The sequence below is a fragment of the Lissotriton helveticus genome, chromosome 8, assembly GCF_964261635.1.
Source record: "Lissotriton helveticus chromosome 8, aLisHel1.1, whole genome shotgun sequence".
Taxonomy (NCBI): Eukaryota; Metazoa; Chordata; class Amphibia; order Caudata; family Salamandridae; genus Lissotriton; species Lissotriton helveticus.
The window spans coordinates 50313650-50328114 of record NC_136069.1 but is presented as its reverse complement, the minus strand read 5'-3'; the positions used below and the strand labels follow the sequence as shown (position 1 = coordinate 50328114).

The following is a 14465-nucleotide window of genomic DNA, read 5'->3' as shown; positions in this document are numbered from 1 at the left end:
AATGGACTAGTACTATATTACCCAGACGTATGTGGCCTGAGTAGGTAAGCAACGTCATCTGACTACTGACATCTGTGTTCAAGGGGAAGTTGAAGGTAATGCAGACAAGAGTTTACATTACAAAAAAGCATGAAATGGGAAACATTCATAGTCTAACCTGAAGGCAAGAAATGTGGAAGCAAGTTTAGAAGGAGGACAGAAAGCAAAGTCTATGTTAAATTGCTTGTGTTTTATTTCAGTTGAAAGAAATTTGATGAATAGAGAAAAAAGTCCTACAGCTGATTCCAAGACCTATTTTGTTAGAAGCAAGGAACCTCTCAACTGTGCCGAAACCCGGGATTGAACCAGGGACCTTTAGATCTTCAGTCTAATGCTCTCCCAACTGAGCTATTTCGGCCTGCTGCTAGCTGAGGTCTTCATACTTTGATTTGAACCATTCAACAAACTAGATGCATGACCTGGATATTTACCCTTATATGTTAGAGATATGTTTTAAGGAGTCCTGTATCAGTCAGCAGTTAACTTGTGCAATGGGTAAATAGCGTTTTTGGGATCCGGGTTAGGTAGCATTTTTTTAACTCTGAATGGACTAGCACTATATTACCCAGACGTATGTGGCCTGAGTAGGTAAGCAATGTCATCTGACTACTGACATCTGTGTTCAAGGGGAAGTTGAAGGTAATGCAGACAAGAGTTTACTTTACAAAAAAGCATGAAATGGGAAACATTCATAGTGTAACCTGAAGGCAAGAAATGTGGAAGCAAGTTTAAAGGAGGACCGAAAGTAAAGTCTATGTTAAATTACTTGTGTTGTATATCAGTTGGAAAAAAATGTTATGAATAGAGAAAAAAGTACTACAGCTGATTCCAAGACCTATTTTGTTAGAAGCATGGAACTTCTCAACTGTGCAGAAACCCGGGATTGAAGAAGGGACCTTTAGATCTTCAGTCTAACGCTCTCCCAACTGAGCTATTTAGGCCTGCTGCTAGCTGAGGTCTTCATACTTTGATTTGAACCATTCAACAAACTAGATGCATGACCTGGATATTTACCCTTATATGTTAGAGATATGTTTTAAGGAGTCCTGTATCATTCAGCAGTTAACTTGTGCAATGGGTAAATAGCATTTTTGGGATCCGGGTTAGGTAGCGTTTTTTTAACTCTGAATGGACTAGCACTATATTACCCAGACGTATGTGGCCTGAGTAGGTAAGCAACGTCATCTGACTACTGACATCTGTGTTCAAGGGGAAGTTGAAGGTAATGCAGACAAGAGTTTACATTACAAAAAAGCATGAAATGGGAAACATTCATAGTCTAACCTGAAGGCAAGAAATGTGGAAGCAAGTTTAGAAGGAGGACAGAAAGCAAAGTCTATGTTAAATTGCTTGTGTTGTATATCAGTTGGAAAGAATTTGATGAATAGAGAAAAAAGTACTACAGCTGATTCCAAGACCTATTTTGTTAGACGCAAGGAACCTCTCAACTGTGCCGAAACCCGGGATTGAACCAGGGACCTTTAGATCTTCAGTCTAACGCTCTCCCAACTGAGCTATTTTGGCCTGCTGCTAGCTGTGGTCTTCATACTTTGATTTGAACCATTCAACAAACTAGATGCATGACCTGGATATTTACCCTTATATGTTAGAGATATGTTTTAAGGAGTCCTGTATCATTCAGCAGTTAACTTGTGCAATGGGTAAATAGCGTTTTTGGGATCCGGGTTAGGTAGCGTTTTTTTAACTCTGAATGGACTAGCACTATATTACCCAGACGTATTTGGCCTGAGTAGGTAAGCAATGTCATCTGACTACTGACATCTGTGTTCAAGGGGAAGTTGAAGGTAAGGCAGACAAGAGGTTACTTTACAAAAAAGCATGAAATGGGAAACATTCATAGTCTAACCTGAAGGCAAGAAATGTGGAAGCAAGTTTAGAATGAGGACAGAAAGCAAAGTCTATGTTAAATTACTTGTGTTGTATATCAGTTGGAAAAAATTTGATGAATAGAGAAAAAAGTACTGCAGCAGATTCCAAGACCTATTTTGTCAGAAGCAAGGAACCTCTCAACTGTGCCGAAAACCGGGATTGAACCAGGGACCTTTAGATCTTCAGTCTAACGCTCTCCCAACTGAGCTATTTCGGCCTGCTGCTAGCAGTGGTCTTCATACTTTGATTTGAACCATTCAACAAACTAGATGCATGACCTGGATATTTACCCTTATATGTTAGAGATATGTTTTAAGGAGTCCTGTATCATTCAGCAGTTAACTTGTGCAATGGGTAAATAGCGTTTTTGGGATCCGGGTTAGGTAACGTTTTTTTAACTCTGAATGGACTAGCACTATATTACCCAGACGTATGTGGCCTGAGTAGGTAAGCAATGTCATCTGACTACTGACATCTGTGTTCAAGGGGAAGTTGAAGGTAATGCAGACAAGAGTTTACTTTACAAAAAAGCATGAAATGGGAAACATTCATAGTCTAACCTGAAGGCAAGAAATGTGGAAGCAAGTTTAGAAGGAGGACAGAAAGCAAAGTCTATGTTAAATTGCTTGTGTTGTATATCAGTTGGAAAAAATTTGATGAATAGAGAAAAAAGTACTGCAGCAGATTTCAAGACCTATTTTGTTGAAAGCAAGGAACCTCTCAACTGTGCCGAAAACCCGGATTGAAACAGGGACCTTTAAGATCTTCAGTCTAACGCTCTCCCAACTGAGCTATTTCGGCCTGCTGCTAGCTGTGGTCTTCATACTTTGATTTGAACCATTCAACAAACTAGATGCATGACCTGGATATTTACCCTTATATGTTAGAGATATGTTTTAAGGAGTCCTGTATCATTCAGCAGTTAACTTGTGCAATGGGTAAATAGCATTTTTGGGATCCGGGTTAGGTAGCGTTTTTTTAACTCTGAATGGACTAGCACTATATTACCCAGACGTATTTGGCCTGAGTAGGTAAGCAATGTCATCTGACTACTGACATCTGTGTTCAAGGGGAAGTTGAAGGTAAGGCAGACAAGAGGTTACTTTACAAAAAAGCATGAAATGGGAAACATTCATAGTCTAACCTGAAGGCAAGAAATGTGGAAGCAAGTTTAGAAGGAGGACAGAAAGCAAAGTCTATGTTAAATTGCTTGTGTTGTATATCAGTTGGAAAGAATTTGATGAATAGAGAAAAAAGTAGTACAGCTGATTCCAAGACCTATTTTGTTAGACGCAAGGAACCTCTCAACTGTGCCGAAACCCAGGATTGAACCAGGGACCTTTAGATCTTCAGTCTAACGCTCTCCCAACTGAGCTATTTCGGCCTGCTGCTAGCTGTGGTCTTCATACTTTGATTTGAACCATTCAACAAACTAGATGCATGACCTGGATATTTACCCTTATATGTTAGAGATATGTTTTAAGGAGTCCTGTATCATTCAGCAGTTAACTTGTGCAATGGGTAAATAGCGTTTTTGGGATCCTAGTTAGGTAGCGTTTTTTTAACTCTGAATGGACTAGCACTATATTACCCAGACGTATTTGGCCTGAGTAGGTAAGCAATGTCATCTGACTACTGACATCTGTGTTCAAGGGGAAGTTGAAGGTAAGGCAGACAAGAGGTTACTTTACAAAAAAGCATGAAATGGGAAACATTCATAGTCTAACCTGAAGGCAAGAAATGTGGAAGCAAGTTTAGAATGAGGACAGAAAGCAAAGTCTATGTTAAATTGCTTGTGTTGTATATCAGTTGGAAAAAATTTGATGAATAGAGAAAAAAGTACTGCAGCAGATTTCAAGACCTATTTTGTTGAAAGCAAGGAACCTCTCAACTGTGCCGAAAACCGGGATTGAAACAGGGACCTTTAGATCTTCAGTCTAACGCTCTCCCAACTGAGCTATTTCGGCCTGCTGCTAGCTGTGGTCTTCATACTTTGATTTGAACCATTCAACAAACTAGATGCATGACCTGGATATTTACCCTTATATGTTAGAGATATGTTTTAAGGAGTCCTGTATCATTCAGCAGTTAACTTGTGCAATGGGTAAATAGCATTTTTGGGATCCGGGTTAGGTAGCGTTTTTTTAACTCTGAATGGACTAGCACTATATTACCCAGACGTATTTGGTCTGAGTAGGTAAGCAATGTCATCTGACTACTGACATCTGTGTTCAAGGGGAAGTTGAAGGTAAGGCAGACAAGAGGTTACTTTACAAAAAAGCATGAAATGGGAAACATTCATAGTCTATCCTGAAGGCAAGAAATGTGGAAGCAAGTTTAGAATGAGGACAGAAAGCAAAGTCTATGTTAAATTACTTGTGTTGTATATCAGTTGGAAAAAATTTGATGAATAGAGAAAAAAGTACTGCAGCAGATTCCAAGACCTCTTTTGTCAGAAGCAAGGAACCTCTCAACTGTGCCGAAACCCGGGATTGAACCAGGGTCCTTCAGATCTTCAGTCTAACGCTCTCCCAACTGAGCTATTTCGGCTTGCTGCTATCTGCGGTCTTCATACTTTGATTTGAACCATTCAACAAACTAGATGCATGACCTGGATATTTACCCTTATATGTTAGAGATGTGTTTTAAGGAGTCCTGTATCATTCAGCAGTTAACTTGTGCAATGGGTAAATAGCGTTTTTGGGATCCGGGTTAGGTAGCGTTTTTTTAACTCTGAATGGACTAGCACTATATTACCCAGACGTATGTGGCCTGAGTAGGTAAGCAACGTCATCTGACTACTGACATCTGTGTTCAAGGGGAAGTTGAAGGTAATGCAGACAAGAGTTTACATTACAAAAAAGCATGAAATGGGAAACATTCATAGTCTAACCTGAAGGCAAGAAATGTGGAAGCAAGTTTAGAAGGAGGACACAAAGTAAAGTCTATGTTAAATTGCTTGGTTGTATATCAGTTGGAAAGAATTTGATGAATAGAGAAAAAAGTACTACAGCTGATTCCAAGACCTATTTTGTTAGAAGCAAGGAACCTCTCAACTGTGCCGAAACCCGGGATTGAACCAGGGACCTTTAGATCTTCAGTCTAACGCTCTTCCAACTGAGCTATTTCGGCCTGCCGCTAGCTGAGGTCTTCATACTTTGATTTGAACCATTCAACAAACTAGATGCATGACCTGGATATTTACCCTTATATGTTAGAGATATGTTTTAAGGAGTCCTGTATCATTCAGCAGTTAACTTGTGCAATGAGTAAAAGCATTTTTGGGATCCGGGTTAGGTAGCGTTTTTTTAACTCTGAATGGACTAGTACTATATTACCCAGACGTATGTGGCCTGAGTAGGTAAGCAACGTCATCTGACTACTGACATCTGTGTTCAAGGGGAAGTTGAAGGTAATGCAGACAAGAGTTTACATTACAAAAAAGCATGAAATGGGAAACATTCATAGTCTAACCTGAAGGCAAGAAATGTGGAAGCAAGTTTAGAAGGAGGACAGAAAGCAAAGTCTATGTTAAATTGCTTGTGTTTTATTTCAGTTGAAAGAAATTTGATGAATAGAGAAAAAAGTCCTACAGCTGATTCCAAGACCTATTTTGTTAGAAGCAAGGAACCTCTCAACTGTGCCGAAACCCGGGATTGAACCAGGGACCTTTAGATCTTCAGTCTAATGCTCTCCCAACTGAGCTATTTCGGCCTGCTGCTAGCTGAGGTCTTCATACTTTGATTTGAACCATTCAACAAACTAGATGCATGACCTGGATATTTACCCTTATATGTTAGAGATATGTTTTAAGGAGTCCTGTATCAGTCAGCAGTTAACTTGTGCAATGGGTAAATAGCGTTTTTGGGATCCGGGTTAGGTAGCATTTTTTTAACTCTGAATGGACTAGCACTATATTACCCAGACGTATGTGGCCTGAGTAGGTAAGCAATGTCATCTGACTACTGACATCTGTGTTCAAGGGGAAGTTGAAGGTAATGCAGACAAGAGTTTACTTTACAAAAAAGCATGAAATGGGAAACATTCATAGTGTAACCTGAAGGCAAGAAATGTGGAAGCAAGTTTAAAGGAGGACCGAAAGTAAAGTCTATGTTAAATTACTTGTGTTGTATATCAGTTGGAAAAAAATGTTATGAATAGAGAAAAAAGTACTACAGCTGATTCCAAGACCTATTTTGTTAAAGCATGGAACTTCTCAACTGAGCAGAAACCCGGGATTGAAGAAGGGACCTTTAGATCTTCAGTCTAACGCTCTCCCAACTGAGCTATTCCGGCCTGCTGCTAGCTGTGGTCTTCATACTTTGATTTGAACCATTCAACAAACTAGATGCATGACCTGGATGTTTACCCTTATATGTTAGAGATATGTTTTAAGGATTCCTGTATCATTCAGCAGTTAACTTGTGCAATGGGTAAATAGAGTTTTGGGATCCGGGTTAGGTAGCGTTTTTTTAACTCTGAATGGACTAGCACTATATTACCCAGACGTATGTGGCCTGAGTAGGTAAGCAATGTCATCTGACTACTGACATCTGTGTTCAAGGGGAAGTCAAGGTAAGGCAGACAAGAGGTTACTTTACAAAAAAGCATGAAATGGGAAACATTCATAGTCTAACCTGAAGGCAAGAAATGTGGAAGCAAGTTTAGAATGAGGACAGAAAGCAAAGTCTATGTTAAATTACTTGTGTTGTATATCAGTTGGAAAAAATTTGATGAATAGAGAAAAAAGTACTGCAGCAGATTCCAAGACCTCTTTTGTCAGAAGCAAGGAACCTCTCAACTGTGCCGAAACCCGGGATTGAACCAGGGACCATCAGATCTTCAGTCTAACGCTCTCCCAAATGAGCTATTGAGGCCTCCTGCTATCTGTGGTCTTCATACTTTGATTTGAACCATTCAACAAACTAGATGCATGACCTGGATATTTACCCTTATATGTTAGAGATATGTTTTAAGGAGTCCTGTATCATTCAGCAGTTAACTTGTGCAATGGGTAAATAGCGTTTTTGGGATCCGGGTTAGGTAACGTTTTTTTAACTCTGAATTGACTAGCACTATATTACCCAGACGTATTTGGCCTGAGTAGGTAAGCAATGTCATCTGACTACTGACATCTGCGTTCAAGGGGAAGTTGAAGGTAAGGCAGACAAGAGGTTACTTTACAAAAAAGCATGAAATGGGAAACATTCATAGTCTAACCTGAAGGCAAGAAATGTGGAAGCAAGTTTAGAAGGAGGACACAAAGCAAAGTCTATGTTAAATTGCTTGTGTTGTATATCAGTTGGAAAGAATTTGATGAATAGAGAAAAAAGTACTACAGCTGATTCCAAGACCTATTATGTTAGAAGCAAGGAACCTCTCAACTGTGCCGAAACCCGGGATTGAACCAGAGACCTTTAGCTCTTCAGTCTAACGCTCTCCCAACTGAGCTATTTCGGCCTGCCGCTAGCTGAGGTCTTCATACTTTGATTTGAACCATTCAACAAACTAGATGCATGACCTGGATATTTACCCTTATATGTTAGAGATATGTTTTAAGGAGTCCTGTATCATTCAGCAGTTAACTTGTGCAATGGGTAAATAGCGTTTTTGGGATCCGGGTTAGGTAGCGTTTTTTTAACTCTGAATGGACTAGCACTATATTACCCAGACGTATGGGGCCTGAGTAGGTAAGCAACGTCATCTGACCACTGACATCTGTGTTCAAGGGGAAGTTGAAGGTAATGCAGACAAGAGTTTACATTACAAAAAAGCCTGAAATGGGAAACATTCATAGTCTAACCTGAAGGCAAGAAATGTGGAAGCAAGTTTAGAAGGAGGACACAAAGCAAAGTCTATGTTAAATTGCTTGTGTTGTATATCAGTTGGAAAGAATTTGATGAATAGAGAAAAAAGTACTACAGCTGATTCCAAGACCTATTTTGTTAGAAGAAAGGAACCTCTCAGCTGTGCGGAAAGCCAGGATTGAACCAGGGACCTTTAGATCTTCAGTCTAACGCTCTCCCAACTGAGCTATTTCGGCCTGCTGCTAGCTGTGGTCTTCATACTTTGATTTGAACCATTCAACAAACAAGATGCATGACCTGGATATTTACCCTTATATGTTAGAGATATGTTTTAAGGAGTCCTGTATCATTCAGCAGTTAACTTGTGCAATGGGTAAATAGCGTTTTTGGGATCCGGGTTAGGTAGCGTTTTTTTAACTCTGAATGGACTAGCACTATATTACCCAGACGTATGTGGCCTGAGTAGGTAAGCAACGTCATCTGACTACTGACATCTGTGTTCAAGGGGAAGTTGAAGGTAATGCAGACAAGAGTTTACATTACAAAAAAGCATGAAATGGGAAACATTCATAGTCTAACCTGAAGGCAAGAAATGTGGAAGCAAGTTTAGAAGGAGGACACAAAGCAAAGTCTATGTTAAATTGCTTGTGTTGTATATCAGTTGGAAAAAATGTGATGAATAGAGAAAAAAGTACTACAGCTGATTCCAAGACCTATTTTGTCAGGAGCAAGGAACCTCTCAACTGTGCCGAAACCCGGGATTGAACCAGGGACCTTTAGATCTTCAGTCTAACGCTCTCCCAACTGAGCTATTTTGGCCTGCTGCTAGCTGTGGTCTTCATACTTTGATTTGAACCATTCAACAAACTAGATGCATGACCTGGATGTTTACCCTTATATGTTAGAGATATGTTTTAAGGAGTCCTGTATCATTCAGCAGTTAACTTGTGCAATGGGTAAATAGAGTTTTGGGATCCGGGTTAGGTAGCATTTTTTTAACTCTGAATGGACTAGCACTATATTACCCAGACGTATGTGGCCTGAGTAGGTAAGCAACGTCATCTGACTACTGACATCTGTGTTCAAGGGGAAGTTGAAGGTAATGCAGACAAGAGTTTACATTACAAAAAAGCATGAAATGGGAAACATTCATAGTCTAACCTGAAGGCAAGAAATGTGGAAGCAAGTTTAGAAGGAGGACAGAAAGCAAAGTCTATGTTAAATTGCTTGTGTTGTATATCAGTTGGAAAAAATTTGATGAATAGAGAAAAAAGTACTGCAGCAGATTCCAAGACCTGTTTTGTCAGAAGCAAGGAACCTCTCAACTGTGCCGAAACCTGGGATTGAACCAGGGACCTTCAGATCTTGTGCAATGGGTAAATAGCGTTTTTGGGATCCGGGTTAGGTAGCGTTTTTTTAACTCTGAATGGACTAGCACTATATTACCCAGACGTATGTGGCCTGAGTAGGTAAGCAACGTCATCTGACCACTGACATCTGTGTTCAAGGGGAAGTTGAAGGTAATGCAGACAAGAGTTTACATTACAAAAAAGCCTGAAATGGGAAACATTCATAGTCTAACCTGAAGGCAAGAAATGTGGAAGCAAGTTTAGAAGGAGGACACAAAGCAAAGTCTATGTTAAATTGCTTGTGTTGTATATCAGTTGGAAAGAATTTGATGAATAGAGAAAAAAGTACTACAGCTGATTCCAAGACCTATTTTGTTAGAAGAAAGGAACCTCTCAACTGTGCCGAAACCCAGGATTGAACCAGGGACCTTTAGATCTTCAGTCTAACGCTCTCCCAACTGAGCTATTTCGGCCTGCTGCTAGCTGTGGTCTTCATACTTAGATTTGAACCATTCAACAAACAAGATGCATGACCTGGATATTTACCCTTATATGTTAGAGATATGTTTTAAGGAGTCCTGTATCATTCAGCAGTTAACTTGTGCAATGGGTAAATAGCGTTTTTGGGATCCGGGTTAGGTAGCGTTTTTTTAACTCTGAATGGACTAGTACTATATTACCCAGACGTATGTGGCCTGAGTAGGTAAGCAACGTCATCTGACTACTGACATCTGTGTTCAAGGGGAAGTTGAAGGTAATGCAGACAAGAGTTTACATTACAAAAAAGCATGAAATGGGAAACATTCATAGTCTAACCTGAAGGCAAGAAATGTGGAAGCAAGTTTAGAAGGAGGACAGAAAGCAAAGTCTATGTTAAATTGCTTGTGTTTTATTTCAGTTGAAAGAAATTTGATGAATAGAGAAAAAAGTACTACAGCTGATTCCAAGACCTATTTTGTTAGAAGCAAGGAACCTCTCAACTGTGCCGAAAACCGGGATTGAAACAGGGACCTTTAGCTCTTCAGTCTAACGCTCTCCCAACTGAGCTATTTCGGCCTGCCGCTAGCTGAGGTCTTCATACTTTGATTTGAACCATTCAACAAACTAGATGCATGACCTGGATATTTACCCTTATATGTTAGAGATATGTTTTAAGGAGTCCTGTATCATTCAGCAGTTAACTTGTGCAATGGGTAAATAGCGTTTTTGGGATCCGGGTTAGGTAACGTTTTTTTAACTCTGAATGGACTAGCACTATATTACCCAGACGTATGTGGCCTGAGTAGGTAAGCAATGTCATCTGACTACTGACATCTGTGTTCAAGGGGAAGTTGAAGGTAATGCAGACAAGAGTTTACATTACAAAAAAGCATGAAATGGGAAACATTCATAGTCTAACCTGAAGGCAAGAAATGTGGAAGCAAGTTTAGAAGGAGGACAGAAAGCAAAGTCTATGTTAAATTGCTTGTGTTGTATATCAGTTGGAAAAAATTTGATGAATAGATAAAAAAGTACTACAGCTGATTCCAAGACCTATTTTTTAGAAGCAAGGAACCTCTCAACTGTGCCGAAACCCGGGATTGATCCAGGGACCTTTAGATCTTCAGTCTAACGCTCTCCCAACTGAGCTATTTCGGCATGCAGCCAGCTGTGGTCTTCATACTTTGATTTGAACCATTCAACAAACTAGATGCATGACCTGGATATTTACCCTTATATGTTAGAGATATGTTTTAAGGAGTCCTGTATCATTCAGCAGTTAACTTGTGCAATGAGTAAATAGCGTTTTTGGGATCCGGGTTAGGTAGCGTTTTTTTAACTCTGAATGGACTAGTACTATATTACCCAGACGTATGTGGCCTGAGTAGGTAAGCAACGTCATCTGACTACTGACATCTGTGTTCAAGGGGAAGTTGAAGGTAATGCAGACAAGAGTTTACATTACAAAAAAGCATGAAATGGGAAACATTCATAGTGTAACCTGAAGGCAAGAAATGTGGAAGCAAGTTTAAAGGAGGACAGAAAGTAAAGTCTATGTTAAATTGCTTGTGTTGTATATCAGTTGAAAAAAAAAGTTATGAATAGAGAAAAAAGTACTACAGCGGATTCCAAGACCTATTTTGTTAGAAGCATGGAACTTCTCAACTGTGCAGAAACCCGGGATTGAAGCAGGGACCTTTAGATCTTCAGTCTAACGCTCTCCCAACTGAGCTATTTCGGCCTGCTGCTAGCTGAGGTCTTCATACTTTGATTTGAACCATTCAACAAACTAGATGCATGACCTGGATATTTACCCTTATATGTTAGAGATATGTTTTAAGGAGTCCTGTATCAGTCAGCAGTTAACTTGTGCAATGGGTAAATAGCGTTTTTGGGATCCGGGTTAGGTAGCGTTTTTTTAACTCTGAATGGACTAGCACTATATTACCCAGACGTATTTGGCCTGAGTAGGTAAGCAATGTCATCTGACTACTGACATCTGTGTTCAAGGGGAAGTTGAAGGTAAGGCAGACAAGAGGTTACTTTACAAAAAAGCATGAAATGGGAAACATTCATAGTCTAACCTGAAGGCAAGAAATGTGGAAACAAGTTTAGAATGAGGACAGAAAGCAAAGTCTATGTTAAATTACTTGTGTTGTATATCAGTTGGAAAACATTTGATGAATAGAGAAAAAAGTACTGCAGCAGATTCCAAGACCGCTTTTGTCAGAAGCAAGGAACCTCTCAACTGTGCCGAAACCCGGGATTGAACCAGGGACCATCAGATCTTCAGTCTAACGCTCTCCCAACTGAGCTATTGAGGCCTGCTGCTATCTGTGGTCTTCATACTTTGATTTGAACCATTCAACAAACTAGATGCATGACCTGGATATTTACCCTTATATGTTAGAGATATGTTTTAAGGAGTCCTGTATCATTCAGCAGTTAACTTGTGCAATGGGTAAATAGCGTTTTTGGGATCCGGGTTAGGTAACGTTTTTTTAACTCTGAATTGACTAGCACTATATTACCCAGACGTATTTGGCCTGAGTATGTAAGCAATGTCATCTGACTACTGACATCTGCGTTCAAGGGGAAGTTGAAGGTAAGGCAGACAAGAGGTTACTTTACAAAAAAGCATGAAATGGGAAACATTCATAGTCTAATCTGAAGGCAAGAAATGTGGAAGCAAGTTTAGAAGGAGGACACAAAGCAAAGTCTATGTTAAATTGCTTGTGTTGTATATCAGTTGGAAAGAATTTGATGAATAGAGAAAAAAGTACTACAGCTGATTCCAAGACCTATTTTGTTAGAAGCAAGGAACCTCTCAACTGTGCCGAAACCCGGGATTGAACCAGAGACCTTTAGCTCTTCAGTCTAACGCTCTCCCAACTGAGCTATTTCGGCCTGCCGCTAGCTGAGGTCTTCATACTTTGATTTGAACCATTCAACAAACTAGATGCATGACCTGGATATTTACCCTTATATGTTAGAGATATGTTTTAAGGAGTCCTGTATCATTCAGCAGTTAACTTGTGCAATGGGTAAATAGCGTTTTTGGGATCCGGGTTAGGTAACGTTTTTTTAACTCTGAATGGACTAGCACTATATTACCCAGACGTATGTGGCCTGAGTAGGTAAGCAATGTCATCTGACTACTGACATCTGTGTTCAAGGGGAAGTTGAAGGTAATGCAGACAAGAGTTTACTTTACAAAAAAGCATGAAATGGGAAACATTCATAGTCTAACCTGAAGGCAAGAAATGTGGAAGCAAGTTTAGAAGGAGGACAGAAAGCAAAGTCTATGTTAAATTGCTTGTGTTGTATATCAGTTCGAAAAAATTTGATGAATAGAGAAAAAAGTACTGCAGCAGATTTCAAGACCTATTTTGTTGAAAGCAAGGAACCTCTCAACTGTGCCGAAAACCGGGATTGAAACAGGGACCTTTAGATCTTCAGTCTAACGCTCTCCCAACTGAGATATTTCGGCCTGCTGCTAGCTGTGGTCTTCATACTTTGATTTGAACCATTCAACAAACTAGATGCATGACCTGGATATTTACCCTTATATGTTAGAGATATGTTTTAAGGAGTCCTGTATCATTCAGCAGTTAACTTGTGCAATGGGTAAATAGCATTTTTGGGATCCGGGTTAGGTAGCGTTTTTTTAACTCTGAATGGACTAGCACTATATTACCCAGACGTATGTGGCCTGAGTAGGTAAGCAACGTCATCTGACTACTGACATCTGTGTTCAAGGGGAAGTTGAAGGTAATGCAGACAAGAGTTTACATTACAAAAAAGCATGAAATGGGAAACATTCATAGTCTAACCTGAAGGCAAGAAATGTGGAAGCAAGTTTAGAAGGAGGACAGAAAGCAAAGTCTATGTTAAATTGCTTGTGTTTTATTTCAGTTGAAAGAAATTTGATGAATAGAGAAAAAAGTACTACAGCTGATTCCAAGACCTATTTTGTTAGAAGCAAGGAACCTCTCAACTGTGCCGAAACCCAGGATTGAACCAGGGACCTTTAGATCTTCAGTCTAATGCTCTCCCAACTGAGCTATTTCGGCCTGCTGCTAGCTGAGGTCTTCATACTTTGATTTGAACCATTCAACAAACTAGATGCATGACCTGGATATTTACCCTTATATGTTAGAGATATGTTTTAAGGAGTCCTGTATCAGTCAGCAGTTAACTTGTGCAATGGGTAAATAGCGTTTTTGGGATCCGGGTTAGGTAGCGTTTTTTTAACTCTGAATGGACTAGCACTATATTACCCAGACGTATGTGGCCTGAGTAGGTAAGCAATGTCATCTGACTACTGACATCTGTGTTCAAGGGGAAGTTGAAGGTAATGCAGACAAGAGTTTACTTTACAAAAAAGCATGAAATGGGAAACATTCATAGTGTAACCTGAAGGCAAGAAATGTGGAAGCAAGTTTAGAAGGAGGACACAAAGCAAAGTCTATGTTAAATTGCTTGTGTTGTATATCAGTTGGAAAAAAATGTTATGAATAGAGAAAAAAGTACTACAGCTGATTCCAAGACCAATTTTGTTAGAAGCATGGAACTTCTCAACTGTGCAGAAACCCGGGATTGAAGCAGGGACCTTTAGATCTTCAGTCTAACGCTCTCCCAACTGAGCTATTTCGGCCTGCTGCTAGCTGAGGTCTTCATACTTTGATTTGAACCATTCAACAAACTAGATGCATGACCTGGATATTTACCCTTATATGTTAGAGATATGTTTTAAGGAGTCCTGTATCATTCAGCAGTTAACTTGTGCAATGGGTAAATAGCGTTTTTGGGATCCGGGTTAGGTAGCGTTTTTTTAACTCTGAATGGACTAGCACTATATTACCCAGACGTATTTGGCCTGAGTAGGTAAGCAATGTCA

At 39.7% G+C, this 14465-nt stretch overlaps 9 non-coding genes across 9 annotated transcripts; all 9 read right to left on the bottom strand.

The window, feature by feature from the left end:
* Positions 1-324: 324 nt before the first annotated feature.
* TRNAF-GAA (transfer RNA phenylalanine (anticodon GAA)) lies at positions 325-397 on the bottom strand. The gene has a single exon. It is a non-coding gene; the product is annotated as a tRNA-Phe (tRNA).
* Positions 398-1490: 1093 nt separating this feature from the next.
* On the bottom strand, positions 1491-1563 carry TRNAF-GAA (transfer RNA phenylalanine (anticodon GAA)). The gene has a single exon. It is a non-coding gene; the product is annotated as a tRNA-Phe (tRNA).
* Positions 1564-3240: 1677 nt separating this feature from the next.
* TRNAF-GAA (transfer RNA phenylalanine (anticodon GAA)) lies at positions 3241-3313 on the bottom strand. Its single transcript has one exon. It is a non-coding gene; the product is annotated as a tRNA-Phe (tRNA).
* A 1093-nt stretch (positions 3314-4406) lies between these two features.
* TRNAF-GAA (transfer RNA phenylalanine (anticodon GAA)) lies at positions 4407-4479 on the bottom strand. The gene has a single exon. It is a non-coding gene; the product is annotated as a tRNA-Phe (tRNA).
* Positions 4480-4988: 509 nt separating this feature from the next.
* Positions 4989-5061, bottom strand: TRNAF-GAA (transfer RNA phenylalanine (anticodon GAA)). The gene has a single exon. It is a non-coding gene; the product is annotated as a tRNA-Phe (tRNA).
* A 509-nt stretch (positions 5062-5570) lies between these two features.
* On the bottom strand, positions 5571-5643 carry TRNAF-GAA (transfer RNA phenylalanine (anticodon GAA)). The gene has a single exon. It is a non-coding gene; the product is annotated as a tRNA-Phe (tRNA).
* A 2839-nt stretch (positions 5644-8482) lies between these two features.
* On the bottom strand, positions 8483-8555 carry TRNAF-GAA (transfer RNA phenylalanine (anticodon GAA)). The gene has a single exon. It is a non-coding gene; the product is annotated as a tRNA-Phe (tRNA).
* Positions 8556-9485: 930 nt separating this feature from the next.
* TRNAF-GAA (transfer RNA phenylalanine (anticodon GAA)) lies at positions 9486-9558 on the bottom strand. The gene has a single exon. It is a non-coding gene; the product is annotated as a tRNA-Phe (tRNA).
* A 1092-nt stretch (positions 9559-10650) lies between these two features.
* On the bottom strand, positions 10651-10723 carry TRNAF-GAA (transfer RNA phenylalanine (anticodon GAA)). Its single transcript has one exon. It is a non-coding gene; the product is annotated as a tRNA-Phe (tRNA).
* Positions 10724-14465: the final 3742 nt, after the last annotated feature.